This window comes from Mustela nigripes, chromosome 2, assembly GCF_022355385.1.
Source record: "Mustela nigripes isolate SB6536 chromosome 2, MUSNIG.SB6536, whole genome shotgun sequence".
Classification (NCBI taxonomy): Eukaryota; Metazoa; Chordata; class Mammalia; order Carnivora; family Mustelidae; genus Mustela; species Mustela nigripes.
Genome location: NC_081558.1, coordinates 216,541,658 through 216,557,046, shown reverse-complemented (window position 1 = coordinate 216,557,046; position 15,389 = coordinate 216,541,658). Strand labels below are relative to the sequence as shown.

General features: G+C 50.8%; 1 protein-coding gene across 2 annotated transcripts in view; it reads right to left on the bottom strand.

Moving 5' to 3' along the window:
* PKNOX1 (PBX/knotted 1 homeobox 1) overlaps positions 1 to 15,261 on the bottom strand; it is a 62,474-nt gene extending 47,213 nt beyond the window's left edge. The window contains exon 1 of one of the 2 annotated variants that reach the window (XM_059392433.1): positions 14,646 to 15,261. The gene's annotated coding sequence lies outside the window, so the exon portion shown is untranslated. The remainder of the gene's footprint in view (positions 1 to 14,645) is intronic. The other variant, XM_059392430.1, reaches the window with a different exon arrangement.
* Between the last annotated feature and the right edge of the window lie 128 nt (positions 15,262 to 15,389).

The following is a 15,389-nucleotide window of genomic DNA, read 5'->3' as shown; positions in this document are numbered from 1 at the left end:
TTTTTTTTAAGATTTTATTTATTTATTTGACAGAGAGAGATCACCAGCAGGCAGAGAGGCGGGCAGAGAGAGAGGGGGAAGCAGGCTCCTTGCAGAGCAGAGATCCCGACTGGGGGCTCGATCCCAGGACCCTGAGATCATGACCTGAGCCGAAGGCAGCGGCTTACTCCGCTGAGCCCCCAGGCGCCCCGACACTGCCTTAACTTCCTACCATCCCACGGAGCCCCATCCTCCAGCTGGCAGGAAGTCAACCAGTGTCCTGACGGTACGCGCTGGTGAAGGGCTGCCCGTAGTTCCGTCTGTTCTACCTCTGCAGGTTTCATCCAGTAAGAAAAAAGGCTGCAGCATGTACTGATGTTGTCCCTTTGCTACCCTTTCAAGAGTTCTGGCCAGACTAATACGGACGAAGAAAACACAATCTTCTGATCTTCATGTACAGAAACACTAAAACTCGCACCAGTAATGAAAGAATCACCAATTTTTAAGTAATAACCGTTTTTCATCTAGCAATGATTAAACTCCAGCAAGGGTCCCACACTTTGCTGGCAGAGGTGAAATCAAACCTGGAACCTGAAGGGGTCCTGAGACTCAGGGACCAAGTAACTTCGGCCACACGAACAAACTGCCATAAAAAGTGTTACACTCTTTTCAGAATCAGCCTAAGAATACAGTGTTAGTGTCGTGACCTTAAAGGCAGATCAAAGTATGGAATGTGGCCCGAATCCAACAGGCAGGCATTTTAATGTTTCTAGGCATTCCTGTCCAGGCGGATGGGACAAAATTTAGTTTTGTTTTTTTTCCAGAAAAGAACAGATATAAACCAGACTGAATCTGAGTGGCGGCGAAGTCTTTTGTGCTCAGAGCAGGTGGACGAATCCGGGAAGGCTTCCTGCGGGCTGGGGAGCACGGCACGGCAGGGCGGAGGGCAGGCAGAGGCCCTAACCGCGCAGGGCCTCTCTCCTCATCCCGGCCACAACCCTTCGGCCAGCGTGGGTCCCCCACATGGGAACTCCTACTTGCCTGAGAGCATTTTTTTTTCAGTATTTTATTTGTTGACAGAGGAGAACACAAGTAGGCAGAGCCACAGGCAGGGACACGGGAGAAACCGGCTTCCCGCTGAGCAGGGAGCCAGGGATCATGACCTGAGCCCATTGTAGACTTTTCCCCGACTGAGCTCCCCCAGGAGCCCCTGTCTGAGAGGATTTAATTATTGCCTTGGGGGTGGCATTAAGCCGTATGAAAGATTTAGATTTTAATATTTTAAATTTAAGCTTTAGAATGAACTATGTATTTGACCTTTAAGGTATTTGTAGTATTTAAGAAAATCTGGCCAATTGGGATGCCTGCGTGGCTCAGTTGGACGACTGCCTTTGGCTCAGGTCATGATCCCGGAGTTCCAGGATCGAGTCCCGCATCGGGCTCCCAGTCCACGGGGAGTCTGCTTCTCTCTCTGACCTTCTCCTCGCTCATGCTCTCTCTCACTATCTGTCTCAAATAAATAAATAAAATTTAAAAAAAAAAAAAAAGAAAGAAAGAAAATCTGGCCAATTAATCTTACATTTTAGCCTTGAACCTAGTTTAAAATGTAAAATTGGGGCACCAGGGTAGCTCAGCTGGTTCAGAATCTGACTCTTGGTTTCGGCTCAGATCATGAACTCAGGGTCCTGGGATGGAGCCCTGCCTTGGGCTCTCCCTGCTCAGGGGGGAGTCTGCTGGAAGATTCTCTCCCTCTATTACTCCCACCGCCCTCTCTCTCTCTCAAATAAACACATAAATCTCTAAAAAAATAAATAAAATATAGGGGCGCCTGGGTGGCTCAGTGGGTTAAGCCTCTGCCTTCGGCTCAGGTCATGTTCTCAGGGTCCTGGGATCGAGCCCCGCATCGGGCTCTCTGCTCAGCGGGGAGCCTGCTTCCCCCTCTCTCTCTGCCTGCCTCTCTGTCACTTGTAATCTCCTTCTCTCTCCCGAACAAATAAAAATCTTTTAAATAAATAAATAAAATACATAATTAAGCTTCTGATTTGAGACATGATTTTTAATTTTAGTGAAAAGGTGTAAAAGAGAAATGTACAGAGACTGTAAACATTCTTCATCTACGCAAGCTTTTTTTTTTTTTTTTTTTTAACAGAGAGAGAGGCGGGAGAGAGCGAGCACAGGCAGACAAAGAGGCAGGCAGAGGCAGAGGGAGAAGTAGGCTCCCTGCTGAGCAAGGAGCCGGATGTGGGACTCGATCCTAGGACGCTGGGATCATGACCTCAGCCAAATGCAGAGACTTAACCCACTGAGCCACCCAGGTGCCCCAAAATTTACCAAGTTACACAGAGAAAAATAAAATTTACGAAGTCCACATAAAGCATAAGAAAAGAAGAGGGCTGTAACTTTGCAGCCTAAAAACATGTCGATTTAAAATAATCTCAAAAAATCTTCCCTGTGCTCAAAAGCCTCACGTCAAAGGGCGTTAAAAACTAACAGCAAGAAAAGCTACACGCTCACAATGTTTTTTAGGCACCTTAATAATAAATGGAAAGAGAACCTGTATGTCATCCACAGGGGACGGGTGAAATCAATTACAGTTCCCCGTCATCAATCATTAACAGGACGGTTTCATCCAAGAGCCGCCTGGAAAGGGCTCCCAGCAACCGTCCAGGGGAAAGGGAGAGCACACATTTGCCACGACTTCATTCAGTCCACAAATATTCACTGACCGTCCTCTCTGAATTCTAACGGCTGGGATGGAGTAGTGGACAGGTCAGGGTCCCTGCTGTCAAGACACAACCTTACAACAACATCCAAAAGGTGTTTATGGACCAATCTGGGGAAAAGAGGCATCTCTCTAGTACCAGGTCACCCCATCTAAGGCCCCCTCCTGCAACCCCAGGAAGTTCGATGGTCTCCGTGGAGGTCTACTGTATTCCTGGTCAGATTTATTCCTAAATATCTTCTGGTTTTTCTCGCCACTGTCCAAAGTATCTCATTGTTACTGCACTTTCCGGTGGGCTTCTGGATAAGAAATGCCCCCGGTTCGCACACACTAACCTCGGACCCGCCCGCTCTGCGGGGCTGCCTCTCCTGACGGTTCACGGAGGGTGTACCCGTTGTTCTTGGCATGTGTCATTACCTGTAAGTCACAGGGCTGCAGTCCCAATCAAGATTCCCGGCATTTTTGAGAAATGAGGCCTACTGTAATATGCATATGGGGAACACGCCTCCACGCATCGCTGAGTTTCTCTCGAAAGCTTGAGGACATGCCAACTTCCAAAATGCCCTACGAGGCCACATTGGGTAATGGCAAAGAACCAATTAACAGGCCAATGGAACAGAAGAAATAAGACATTAGACCTGCCAGGGCTTGAAGAAGTACCAAAAATGCACAAACCTTAGTAATATTGACACTGTTATAAAAACCTCTGAACACTATCAATTCCTGCAAGTGCTGGTGAAACTGGGCTTTGGTGCTACTCTCTAAGCACGCCGCACCCGTCCAGCGCACACGCTCTCCGGGTCAGCCACATGCGCACGTTGACTCTTGGTGACCGAGCTGGTTAAGGCAGAAGCACTCAAAAGATGAAATCTTGGGGCGCCTGGATGGCTCAGTGGGTTAAAGCCTCTGCCTTCGGCTCAGGTCATGAACCCAGGGTCCTGGGATCGAGCCCCACATCGGGCTCTCTGCTCCGCAGGGAGCCTGCTTCCTCCTCTCTCTCTGCCTGCCTCTCTGCCTACTTGTGATCTCTGTCAAACAAATAAATTAAATCTTTGAAAAAAAAAAAAAAGATGAAATCTCTACCAATTTGGAAGAACATCGTCTCAAAGCTGTGTTATAGGCCGACTCACACAGCCCATGCTGATGCACGGATGCGTGGAAAATTTGTTCTAAGAGGCTCACTCTTCATTTTGTACGAAGGGTAGAGAGGGGGAAGAGAGAAGAACTATCACCTGAATGTATACTCCATATGTCACGACCCATGTGAGGCCCTTTTAAAAGGTACCCCCTAATTCCTCCCACTGAGCTGAGCTCTTGAATCTGGGCTGATCTCAGTGACTCAAGTGGAACCAGAAAGCAGTGGAAATGACGTGAGAAAGTCCTCCCAAGACTCCAGCCCTAGCCATCAAGCCACCGCCAGCCTGAGTCTTCCCAGCTCGGTACCCCATCAACCACCTGGAGCAGAGGGGCCGTTGCCACTGCTCCCCTCCCCAAATTCCGGACCCAGGCAGCCCTGAGCATAAGGAAACGGTTGTTTTATGGGGTGACGGGATTCACACCAGTGGTTAACCAGAACACTCTGGTAGATCATTGGTGACAGGGACCTCAGAGGTCAAATACCTCTGTGAGGTCGCTCTGTCTGGCTCGCAGCCCTGCTGTGCCTTTGACACATGATCTCTGAGAATACAGGAACCTTGTTTCTAACATGACTGTAGAACTCACAGGGAAATCGGCACAGTATCTGGTAACCCGCAGGACTTTGATGCCTCCGTGTTAATCTCATGAATCCCATGTATGATTGAGAAGCCCTCAGCGTGGAGGCGGGCGGCGGGCGGCGGCCCCTGAGCCAGCGGGAACGTTCCGACCACCGCGAGGACGCAGCGCGGGACCCTGCCCACCCGCGCAAGTGCTCCGCAGACATTCACGAGACTCGAAAGAAAATGACAGCCTCATGTTTATGAGCAGACGCGGCACCTCCCACAGTCAAGGTTTAGAAGTCAGGCATCTCCAAAATACCGTAACACAAATTACTGAAAAGGAAAGAACTCCTTGTTCATGCCGCATGGACACATACAAGAAACATACATTGTAGCCAACGCAGACGGACAATGGGGGACAGATTCCTGATACTGCTGTAAGCATCTGGGTTCAGATGCTGGGTGACAGAGGCTCTGAATTGCTACTGTGAAGATTATTTTCCAGAATCTGTTCTCATTCCACAGATTTACAGAAACACTCACCCCACTGGACAGGGGTGAAGCACCCCCTCACATCTCCATTTCCTGACCGACAAGCAATGCCTCCAGACCTCTCTCCCGCGGCCACCCTTCCCAACCCCCACCCCACCCCCAAGGCCAACCTCCAGGCTGCAGCCCCAGTGACGGCTCCTTAAAGCTTGCTGCCTTCCGGCTGGCTGTCAATTTTCAGAATACTGCGCTGATTCCCCAGCATTCTCCAACAGTGACCAATTTTTTAGTACATTATCACCTCATGGGTTTGAACATTTCAAAAATAAGCAGAGTAGGGCGCCTGGGTGGCTCAGTGGGTTAAGCCTCTGCCTTCAGCTCAGATCATGATCTCAGGGTCCTGGGATTGAGCCCCGCATCAGGCTCTGTGCTCAGCAGGGAGCCTGGCCTGCTTCCTCCTCTCTGGCTGCCTCTCTGCCTGCCTGTGATCTCTGTCAAGTAAATAAATCAAAAAAAAAACTTAAAAAAAATAAGCAGAGTTTCATATAAATGCATATATTTTTTGATGTTCCAAATTATCCCATGTTTGGCCAATGCAAAGCCCCTTTAGTTACCGATTAGAGCCTTTAACATACCCTACTAATTCTCAATAACTTTCTTGCTTTCAGGTAAAACGAGCTCCTCCATGATCATCTTGTTCATATTCTGCACCAAACTCTGACTTTGCCATTCATCCAACGGGCTCAGATTCCTTTCAGTGGGAAATGATATGCACAGACCACAATCTAGGCACCACCGTTGCTCACTGCTACTGGTTGGTCACTGTTTCTAGGCTTTTTGGGGAACACAGTAAGTGTTTTCTCATTAACTTTTTTTCAAAACGAATTAACACTATTATCTACAATGCAAATTTGGGATTACAGGGTATTTACCTACTACCACTTTGATTTCACATTTCTGTATCTTTTCTTTACCCTGAAAACCTCGACCATGTAACATAATGACATACAGATTTTTATTTAGTTAATGGATGCTACACTTTATACAAAGTTGGATCTAACTCACACAATGGTTTCTAGCGTCTATTTAGACAGATGAATCCTGACGACCTTCTCAATTTCATCTAAAGGTGCTGGTCTATACAAGTTTTCTACCTCCAAGGTAAATGCTGGTCATTTACAACTTCCTCATAAACCATCCAGAAGGCTTCTGATTTGTTGCCATCAAACTGTGCATGTTTTATTCCTATTTAAAAATCCTCATGGGGGCGCCTGGGTGGTTCCGTGGGTTAAGCCTCTGTCTTCCGCTCAGGTCATGATCTCAGGGTCCTGGGATCGAGCCCGCATCGGGGCTCTCTGCTTCCCCCTCTCTCTCTGCCTGCCTCTCTGCCTACTTGTGATCTGTCTGTCAAATAAATAAATGAAATCTTTAAAAAATAAAATAAAAAGTAAACATACAGATCCTCATACGTACAGTCACATCCTTTTTGTAACTGTTGAGCTCTCGGGTCTTCTTAATCTGGTCACAAAATCAGAAACAGATTTTCCTCTATTTTCTTTTACTTGTTCTCCTGGTTTCTTGAGTTGAAAGCTGAACGAATTTATTTCTCCTGTGCTCTAAAGCCTTTAGGTTATACATTTTCTTTCTCCTGAGAATGGTTTCTGCCTGATTCTAGGACTGCGGTACGCAGCCCTCCGCCAGTCACTTACACAGGCTGAAAACAATTTTTGATCTCCGCTTTCAATTCAAAAGACACAACGGGGGGGGGGGTCTTAACCCCCCTTTTCCAGGGAGTTATTTTTAGCTATCCCTTCACTCTTAGGTTCTAACTAGGGTGCATTATGGCTTGAGAATCTGGCCCACAGGACTTACTTTTTGGGTGAAACTAGGGTGTTCCTTTGTGGCCTGTAGGTGGCCAGTTTTGTTAAATGATTCATGTAAATGAAGAGAATCTGTATTTTAGGTTTGTTGGCTACAAATTCGTATATGTATCTATGGCCACATGATTTAACTCCTTGAGATCGGTGGCTCTCGACTGGGGGCGATTTGACTCCCTGAGGACATCTGGAAACGTCCAGAAACACTGCTGGCTACCACAATTAGGGAGTCACGTAGCTACTGGTGTCTAGTGAGGAGGGACTGGGGTGCTGTTCAGTCACAGGCAGAGCACGGGATGGCTCCCTCACAGAGAATGATCTGGCCCCAAATGCCAACAGGGTCAGGCTAGGAACTACCCCACATCCTTTCTTTTCTTTGGTCTACTTCGCAGCCTGCAAAGAGCCACATTAAGAGTCCTCCCTTTTACAAATACAACTGGCAACTTCTACGTTTGGCAAGTTTTACTGTGGCATTAATTTATGATTATTAATCCTACCTTTGAGCAACAGGACACAGTCCCCCAGCGCTCCGTAACCTGAGTCTGGTTGTGTCCAATGTAATGTTACTAAACCTGCTTTCCTCTTCTTAGGACTGATCGTGATTAGTTGCCTACCTCCTTGTGCTCCAGATGCTATCACACATGAACAGCATTTACTAGATTTCACTCTTCTAAATCTGGAGTCATCACCACCGGGAGACTTCAACCTTCTACGTGAATCGCAGTTACCCACACTGTGCTTACTCATGCCACCTTGTACTTGCTGTTTGCTTTCAAGACGCCAAGTAAACCTCCTGTTCTCTTCTCCTTCTCGAAGTTTTCACGTAAGCTCTACACCCAACGTGGGGCTCGAGCTTACAACTCCCAGATCAAGAGTCACATGTCCCACCCACTGGGCCAGCCAGGCACCCCTCTTCTTTCTTCTAAACACCCTTTTGCTGAAATGAAGTTCTCCGAGGCTGCATTTCCCTCTGGGAGTCCGGGAGCCGCACAGCCCCCTCCGGCCCTCTACTGCCGGCTCTCACACCAGCTCCGATCGACCCGCACACCAACAGCCCAGCCCCCGGGCTCTGCCAGGCCTCACCGCATCTGCGAAACCTACACTAAGGTTCACTGTACTTCCACACTTTTATTTGTCCTCCTTAGCCGTCGGGACTGTGATATTTTGTCCTTAGAGGCTCACTGCTGGTTGTGCAAACACAAGGCTGGAACGGCAAACACATCTAGGATCACTTTAGGACATTTTCTAACCCCTTAAAATGAGTTTCGGGGCATTTACGGGGTAAACTTTATTATCCGTGGATTTCTCTTCACTGTAATGCTTCCTTCCCAATGAATGTCATGTAACCTGTATAAACCATGTGTACACACACACACACACACACACACACACACACATTTAGTTGTCTGTGTACTCACAGTACAGTACCAGGATGTCTCCTTTCAATGAGGAACCACATCAAACACAGCAAAGCACGTTACAATAACTATGTGCAACGCGCGATTATTCTGACAAATCTAGACAGAGTTCAGGTAATTGTAATGACACCCTATCAAGAATATAACCAAAATTAGAAAACATTTAAATGTTTTATTTGCACTATCATCATTGCTTTCAACATTATTTATTATGTGAAACAAATACATTAGAGAAACATTCCTTTGAGCTTTGAAGGCAGAGATACTGGGAGCGCTCCGTAGGGCTTTCCACTGCACACAAATTCAATTAATTAAATTATCCACTTGGAGATCGAGTCACATAAAATTGTCTTTGAAAAAAATGGGGAAAATAAGAGACATGGTGATAGAGAAATTTTTAAAAATTTTTAAAAGCTACAGGTCACCTTCTTCGGATATACTGGACTGACATGAGAATTGAACAGAGAAACGAACACATCCAGACACATCAAAACATCCAGGAGAAAACAGCTGTCGGAAAAGAGCTGAAGATTATCAGTCCCCTTTTTTACTCCTTTTACAAAAGAAATGCTGAAAGAGATCCGAAGACCAGCAAACAAAAAAGCTGGGGAGGGGAGGATTCTAGAAAGAAAAAATAAGCTCTGAAAAACGAAAGACCAGTGAGGGCACCCCCAGCCCAGCCCCCCAGGAGCCCGGCCAGCCGCCCCCTCAGTCCCCTGGCCCATACTTCGGAGCCCTGCCCAGGGCCCATGGGCCCTCGCGCCCAGCACTCCCAAGCCCGAGAGCCCGGCCGACACCGGGACTGGCGCCCACAGGACAGGCCCGTGACCAAGGACTCCTCCTCGCCTTCCCAGCAGCATCCGGGGTCCCGGAATGACTTCTGGGCCAGGAGGTGGCACCCATGAGAGAATTCGACCCTATATACTGACTTCATCAGCAAAGCAAGGTTCCCCAGGGCTCAGATGCCACCAAAAGAGAAGAACGACTGGGCACGGAGTCAGCTTCCAGCCCGGAGGCACAGGGAGGCCTTGGCCGGGTCGAATTCTGGCGCAGGAGCTCTCGCCACAGGCCGGCCCGTTAGGATGACGAAGGGAAACCCTCCTACTTCCTCCCTCTTCTTACCCGGGTTTCCCCAGCACACTTCTGCAACTTTATCCATTCAGATCGGGCTGACCTCCGGCGCTTCCGCTGAGCGCCGAGTGGAGGTCAGCGAGCTTTTCTGTAAAGAGCCAGACAGGAACCGTTTAGGCTTTGCAAGCTGCCTACTGTCCTCCCTAGACTGTGCTTTCCTGCTTTGGTGACCTTTTCAAATGGAGAACAGGCGGGCCCAGGGCCAGGCGAGAGGAACCCACGGCGCGATGGCTTCCAGGCCCTGGTCTGAAAGCAGAGCTGTCCAGAGAGGCATGCGATACTTTAAAAACTGAACTCTTCGATTTTTAACCCATCTAAAAGTGGCTCACTTTGGTGACATCAAGTCGTTTGCATTTTTCAGTGAGTCTCCAAACACGCCCAAGGCGGGAGGAGCGGCCTGGCCCGATCCCTCCCTCTGTGCCAAACTATGAGCAAAGGGTTCGACTTCCCCAGCCCCGCAGCTTCACAGCTGCTCTCCAAAGCGGCTTTATTTTACTAACGAGCACGATCAGTTCCACTGACCGAGAAATGCCAGACATTCGAGGGGAATTTCAAGTTTACGTGCTCTCGGTCACACCAACTACAGCTGCGGCCTGAGACCTTGGCAAACTACATCTCTCCCTCTTTTTCTTTTTTTGTTTTGGTTACTAGCATTTCCCAAAAAACATTTAACTGAGGATCCTTTTTCAGACTAAACCTGTTTATTAAGAAAGCGTCAAGGAATCCAAGAAAACTGTCAAAATTCTGTATTTAAAAAAAAAGATCTTTTCCCAGACACCTTTCAGGAAACTGCCACTGCGGTTCAAGGAGATTTCATTCAGAGTGTGGGAAGTCATCAGTGCCCGGGCCTCGAGCACAAGTCACCTGCCAGCCACCCTCCAACCCGGCTTCATGTCCCCCAGCCCCGGGAGGTGTTCAGTCAACAACTCGTATTAAGGAAAACATTTGTCAAGAAATCACTTTATTTTTCAAACAAGATTTGGGGAGGTGCCTCTTACTGAGTTAACACTCAAAATCAGATACTAAATCCTGTTAAAACAAACTGTATGGGGGGGGGGGGTGCATTCCCAAGTTAAATGCCCACATGTTCATTCAAGTCACAGCAAAATTCTAACAATGAAGTTGATTTCATGGCATCAGAATCTGTTTCAGAAAATCTCACCTGGAAGGCCTTAGGACATTGCTGGTAGAATTTAAAATTACAGCACACCCTTGCTTTGCAAACGGTGACCATCATCGGCATCATTAAAAACTGACACTCATGGGGTGCCTGGGTGGCTCAGTGGGTTAAAGTCTGTCTTTGGCTCAGGTCATGATCTCAGGGTCCTGGGATCGAGCCCACATGGCGCTCTCTGCTCAGCAGGGAGCCTGCTTCCCCCTCTCTCTCTGCCTGCCTGTCTGGCTACTTGTGATCTCTGTCTGTCAAATAAACAAAATCTTTAAAAAAACAAAAACAAAAACCTGACACTCAAAACTTTCATGATGGACTTGTTATTAAGAGTAAAGGAATGGGGGCGCCTGGGTAGCTCAGTGGGTTAAGCCGCTGCCTTCGGCTCAGGTCATGATCTCAGGGTCCTGGGATCGAGTCCCGCATCGGGCTCTCTGCTCAGCAGGGAGCCTGCTTCCCCCTCTCTCTCTCTCTCTCTGCCTGCCTCTCCATCTACTTGTGATTTCTCTCTGTCAAATAAATAAATAAAATCTTTAAAAAAAAAAAAAGAGTAAAGGAATGGTTTTAGGAAAAAAATAAGACCCCCAATTTCTCAAAGCAAGGGCCCTTCCACAAGGACAATCTTTCCTCCCAGGCACTGTGTGCTCAGGGACAGAGCGGCAGCAGAAAGGAACCCAGCGAGGGGGGGGGGGGGGGCCGGGGGGGCTCCGTGGGTTAAAGCCTCTGCCTTCGGCTTGGGTCCTGGGATCAAGGCCCACGTTGGGCTCTCTGCTCAGTGGGGAGCCTGCTTCCTCCTCTCTCTCTCTGCCTGCCTCTACCTACTTGTGATTTCTCCCGTCAAATAAATAAATAAAATCTTAAAAAAAAAAGAAAGGGACCCAGGGGCACCAGCCCTCCTCCCCACATCCCCTGTGATCTGCCCAGCACTAGGCTTGGTAGGCCAGAGAATGGCAGAAAAAAACAAAAAAATACCCAAACCTAAATGCTCATAAGGTTCTGTGACATCAGACATGCCATAAAGCAATACAGGAAAAAAAAGAATCACAAAATTGTGTGGAGACCGTTGATACATTTTTTTTTTTAGTGAGAAGCACGTGGGTTATGTAAGTACACGGAAACATACATGATAATGCCGACTAAAAATATAGCCCAAACTGGGGCGCCTGAGTGGCTCAGTGGGTTAAGCCTCTGCCTTCAGCTCGGGTCCTGATCCCAGTGTCCTGGGATTGAGCCCTGCATCAGGCTCTCTGCTTAGCAGGGAGGCTGCTTCTCCGTCTCTCTCTGCCTGCTTGTGATCTCTCTCTCTCTCTCTGTGTGTCAAATAAATAAATAAATCTTTTTTTTTTTAAAGGCACAAAATAACTAAAATAACTAACACGTAAAAATGGATATGTATCCCATTAAACTTGGGTTCCACACAATACATTTTGGGAAATGTTCTCAACCGGGGCCGACTTTTGTCCCCCAGTGGACATTTGGCAATATCTGAAGACACTTCTGGCCTCTGCGGGGTAGCGACCAGGAATGCTGCTGCCATCCCGCAACGCTCAGAACAGCCCCCACAACACTGAAGCATCTGGCCCCAATGTCAACACTCCCGCAGGTGCACACCCCTGGCCCTGCAGCATCATAGAAGTGTCCGCATTTATGTGGCATAAGTTCTGCTGACATCCATTCTGGGGTGGGGGTGGGTATAGACAAACACAATTTAAAAGAAAGCAAAGCTAAATTCCTAAATTTTTTAATGCAAAAATATACACACCTTGATCAATAAAACAACGGGTATTGAGACCAGCATTATTATCACAAGTCTGATCAGGTGCAGGTTCTGGCTGGAACCTGCACCACATCACCTTCCAATCCACGGTCCCTTCCAAGTGACCCAAACCTACGGGAGACCCCAGGGAAGAAGGGTGGCAGTGCGGAAGGCCTGTGCCCCTCCCTGAGGGCAGCACCTGGCGCAGGGGTCAGGGCTGGGGAGGTAGGCGGAGGGAAGGAGCTCGTCACTCTCTCTGGGGTGCCTGCTGGGAAACAGGAAGAGGCCAGGCCGGTAGAGCTGGGCCCCAAACTGTTGGGAGGGGAGACCCTGTGGTCACCAGTGTGCAGAGCACACAGACCGTGGAGAGCGATGGCCCAGCCGAACCAGGGCGGCCCAGCCTCCTGCCAGAGCTCAGGCTAGTTATGTGGGCCCCGAAGTCCAGCACTAGTGGTTCCGGGACCCACCAGATTCCTAGTTTCCTTCTTGCTCTGTAACCCCCGACCCCTAGACTTGAAGTCGGCCTGCTCCCTGCCACGCTGCCACCTGCCGAAGGCAGCTCACCATCCCGAGGCGCCAGGCACGGACGGAAAATGAGAAAAGCCATTCCAGGGAGCGGGCCCGGCAGCCTTACCAGCGCACGGAGGGCTGCGTTCGGCTAGAGACTGCACAAAGTCATGCACACTTTTTAGGTGGTGGTGGGGTCACCCCAAGCTGAAATGGTCTCCCCCAGACAGGAGCACCAGCAATCCACGCTGCACGGCTGAGCCACTCAGAGAAGAGGCAGGCCTGCGGGCGGACCTGTCAGGTGATGCACCGGGTCACTGAGAGGAAGCCTCAAGACGGGGAACAAAGGCTCAGTTTACTCACAAACTCTGACACTTGCCATCGGGTAGGTCGGCTGTTCTGAAGATTCTGAAAACACCCGAGAACCTTTTCCCTAAGGAATCCCAGCTAGAATGGAGCTGCTGTCCCCTCGCCCCCTCCCCTCACGAAGGCCGCCGCCCCCCACCCCGAACCACAGCACTTCCAAGCCACTGGTTTCAAACTACCCTGTCACACAGCATGTTCGTTGCCATATCACACAGCCTTCTGCGAATGAACTTTCCAGAAACAACAGCTAACGCGGTGGGGCGGCTGGCGGGATGGCAGGTGTGGCCTCCTCTGACAGGCTGTGCAGTCAGGGCTTTGCCAAATGACCAGGCCTCCCGCTCTCAGACGTTGATTCTAGCAACTTCCAGACTGAAGCTCTTCTACACTATACTCCCCACCGTCCAGGACACACCGGGAACTGATCTGGTCTCGGCAGAAGGCAGCCCTCCCCACGTGGCTGCTGCCACTCCCTCGCCCCTGACAATGACCGCAGACTGCTCTGCGCTTGCCCGCCCCTGTCCACCCGAGGAAAGAAAACAAGGTGCATACACAGGCCTCCTGATAGGTTCTGACGCTGCTCTCCATGAATGTGAGTGAGAAACAACATCACATCTTGATTCCCAATAACCTCCGGCTGAAACTCAGTACTGGTTCAGTCATCAAGGAAGACATGAAATCCCAGAGTTTTCACAGGACCTGTGACTTTTCCACCAAGAGAAGCCACAGATATTTTCACAAAGCTCCGGAGTTGCTACGGAAACAGCCCATCACTTAGGCTGGTCTCAGCTCCAGCCGGAAACTGACCTGTTACTAAGTAAGCTAACAAAGGGCACCCAAGCCGCTTGAGCATCAGTCTGGCTCAGTACTTTGGTTAAACTGTATTTCAACAGATGGGCTCCCTCCTCCATCTCATTTTGTCTAAAACATGTGGGTGAGGAGCCCCCAGGCTAGGTGAAGCACAAAAAGGCCCCCGGAGGCAGAGGATTCCCACCCCCTCCCGTGGTTTCAGGCTTTCTCCTAAACAGTTTCAAGTACTTTAACAATTCGCAACAATTTGCAAAGTGAAAGTTACAGCTAGAATGTTGCTGTCCGCCCGCAGCACCTTCCGAACATACACACACCGTCTCTCAAGTTGTAGCGGACACGGAGCGGTCGATGCGTGTGTCTGGCCCCCATCCTCAGCCACGCCACCTGCGGACTCAGAAACCCTCACGCCTGAAGGTCAGTCTTCCAAGCTCTGGTTCGGCCGCGGACCTCACCCACTCTAACTCCCGCCTGTAAATCGGACACACGAAGCGTCCCCCACCTCTGCGTAAGGAAGCGCTGGGTCAGCTCCTGCTCTGCACGCACACCTTCCACCTTCGTGACCCACGTGTCACTCTCCAGGCTCAGGACACTGAGGCTGGGAGTCGGCCCGCCACCCCCGAGTCCACGTGCGCACAAGCGCAGGAGCGCGCGGTACCGACACCGGCAAACGCTTGCACGTCGCCTCCGGCTCCCCCTCAGTGTCTCCAGCCCCCCATGCGGAGCCTTACATAATGGATCCAACGCGCTGCACTGCAGAAGCGGATCAGGTACTTCCTCTCTCGGAACATGTCAGAAAGGAGCATAAACTCACGCCCAACCCAACCGAGGGTGCCACGCACCCCGGGTGGGGAGGGCGCACTTGCCCAGGGAGACACCCCAGCGGCTCTTAGGGAACCTCCTTCTTACAACCCGAGCGTGCGGGCAGCCCTTGCACGCGCCGCCTCCGCCCCGGGCTGCGGGCGTGCGAGGGCCCGGGCCACCCGCCCCGAGCCCGGCTCGGGACGCGACCCCTTGGGCCCACAAGCACACGGGCCGGCCCCGCGGGCCAAGCCTCGACACACGGGCACCACGAGGCCCTTCCGCGGCCGCCGGGACCCCGCAGGGCGGACGCAACTTTTCCTGATTCGCGTCCAGGGACTCAGGAGCTCGCCCGCAGCGACGGGAGACGCCGGCGAGCGGCCAGCCCCTGGCCCGCACCTCCCGGCACCCACTCCCGCACCCCACACCGCGGCCGCTACTCGCCACAGGCCGCACACCAGCGCCGACTAATTCCGGGAACCGGGGCACCCCGCCCTCGGGCAGGACGGCGGCCGCCCCGATCCCCACCCCCACCCGAGGCCCGCCTCCAGCGGGGCTGCAGGCGATCCCGCGCCCCCGCCCCTCGCACCCCGGCGCGGCTCCGGGCCCGGCCCCCGCCCCGCCGGCTCCGCCCCGCACCCCGGCGGCCGCGGCCGCCCTTCCCCGCCCCCCCC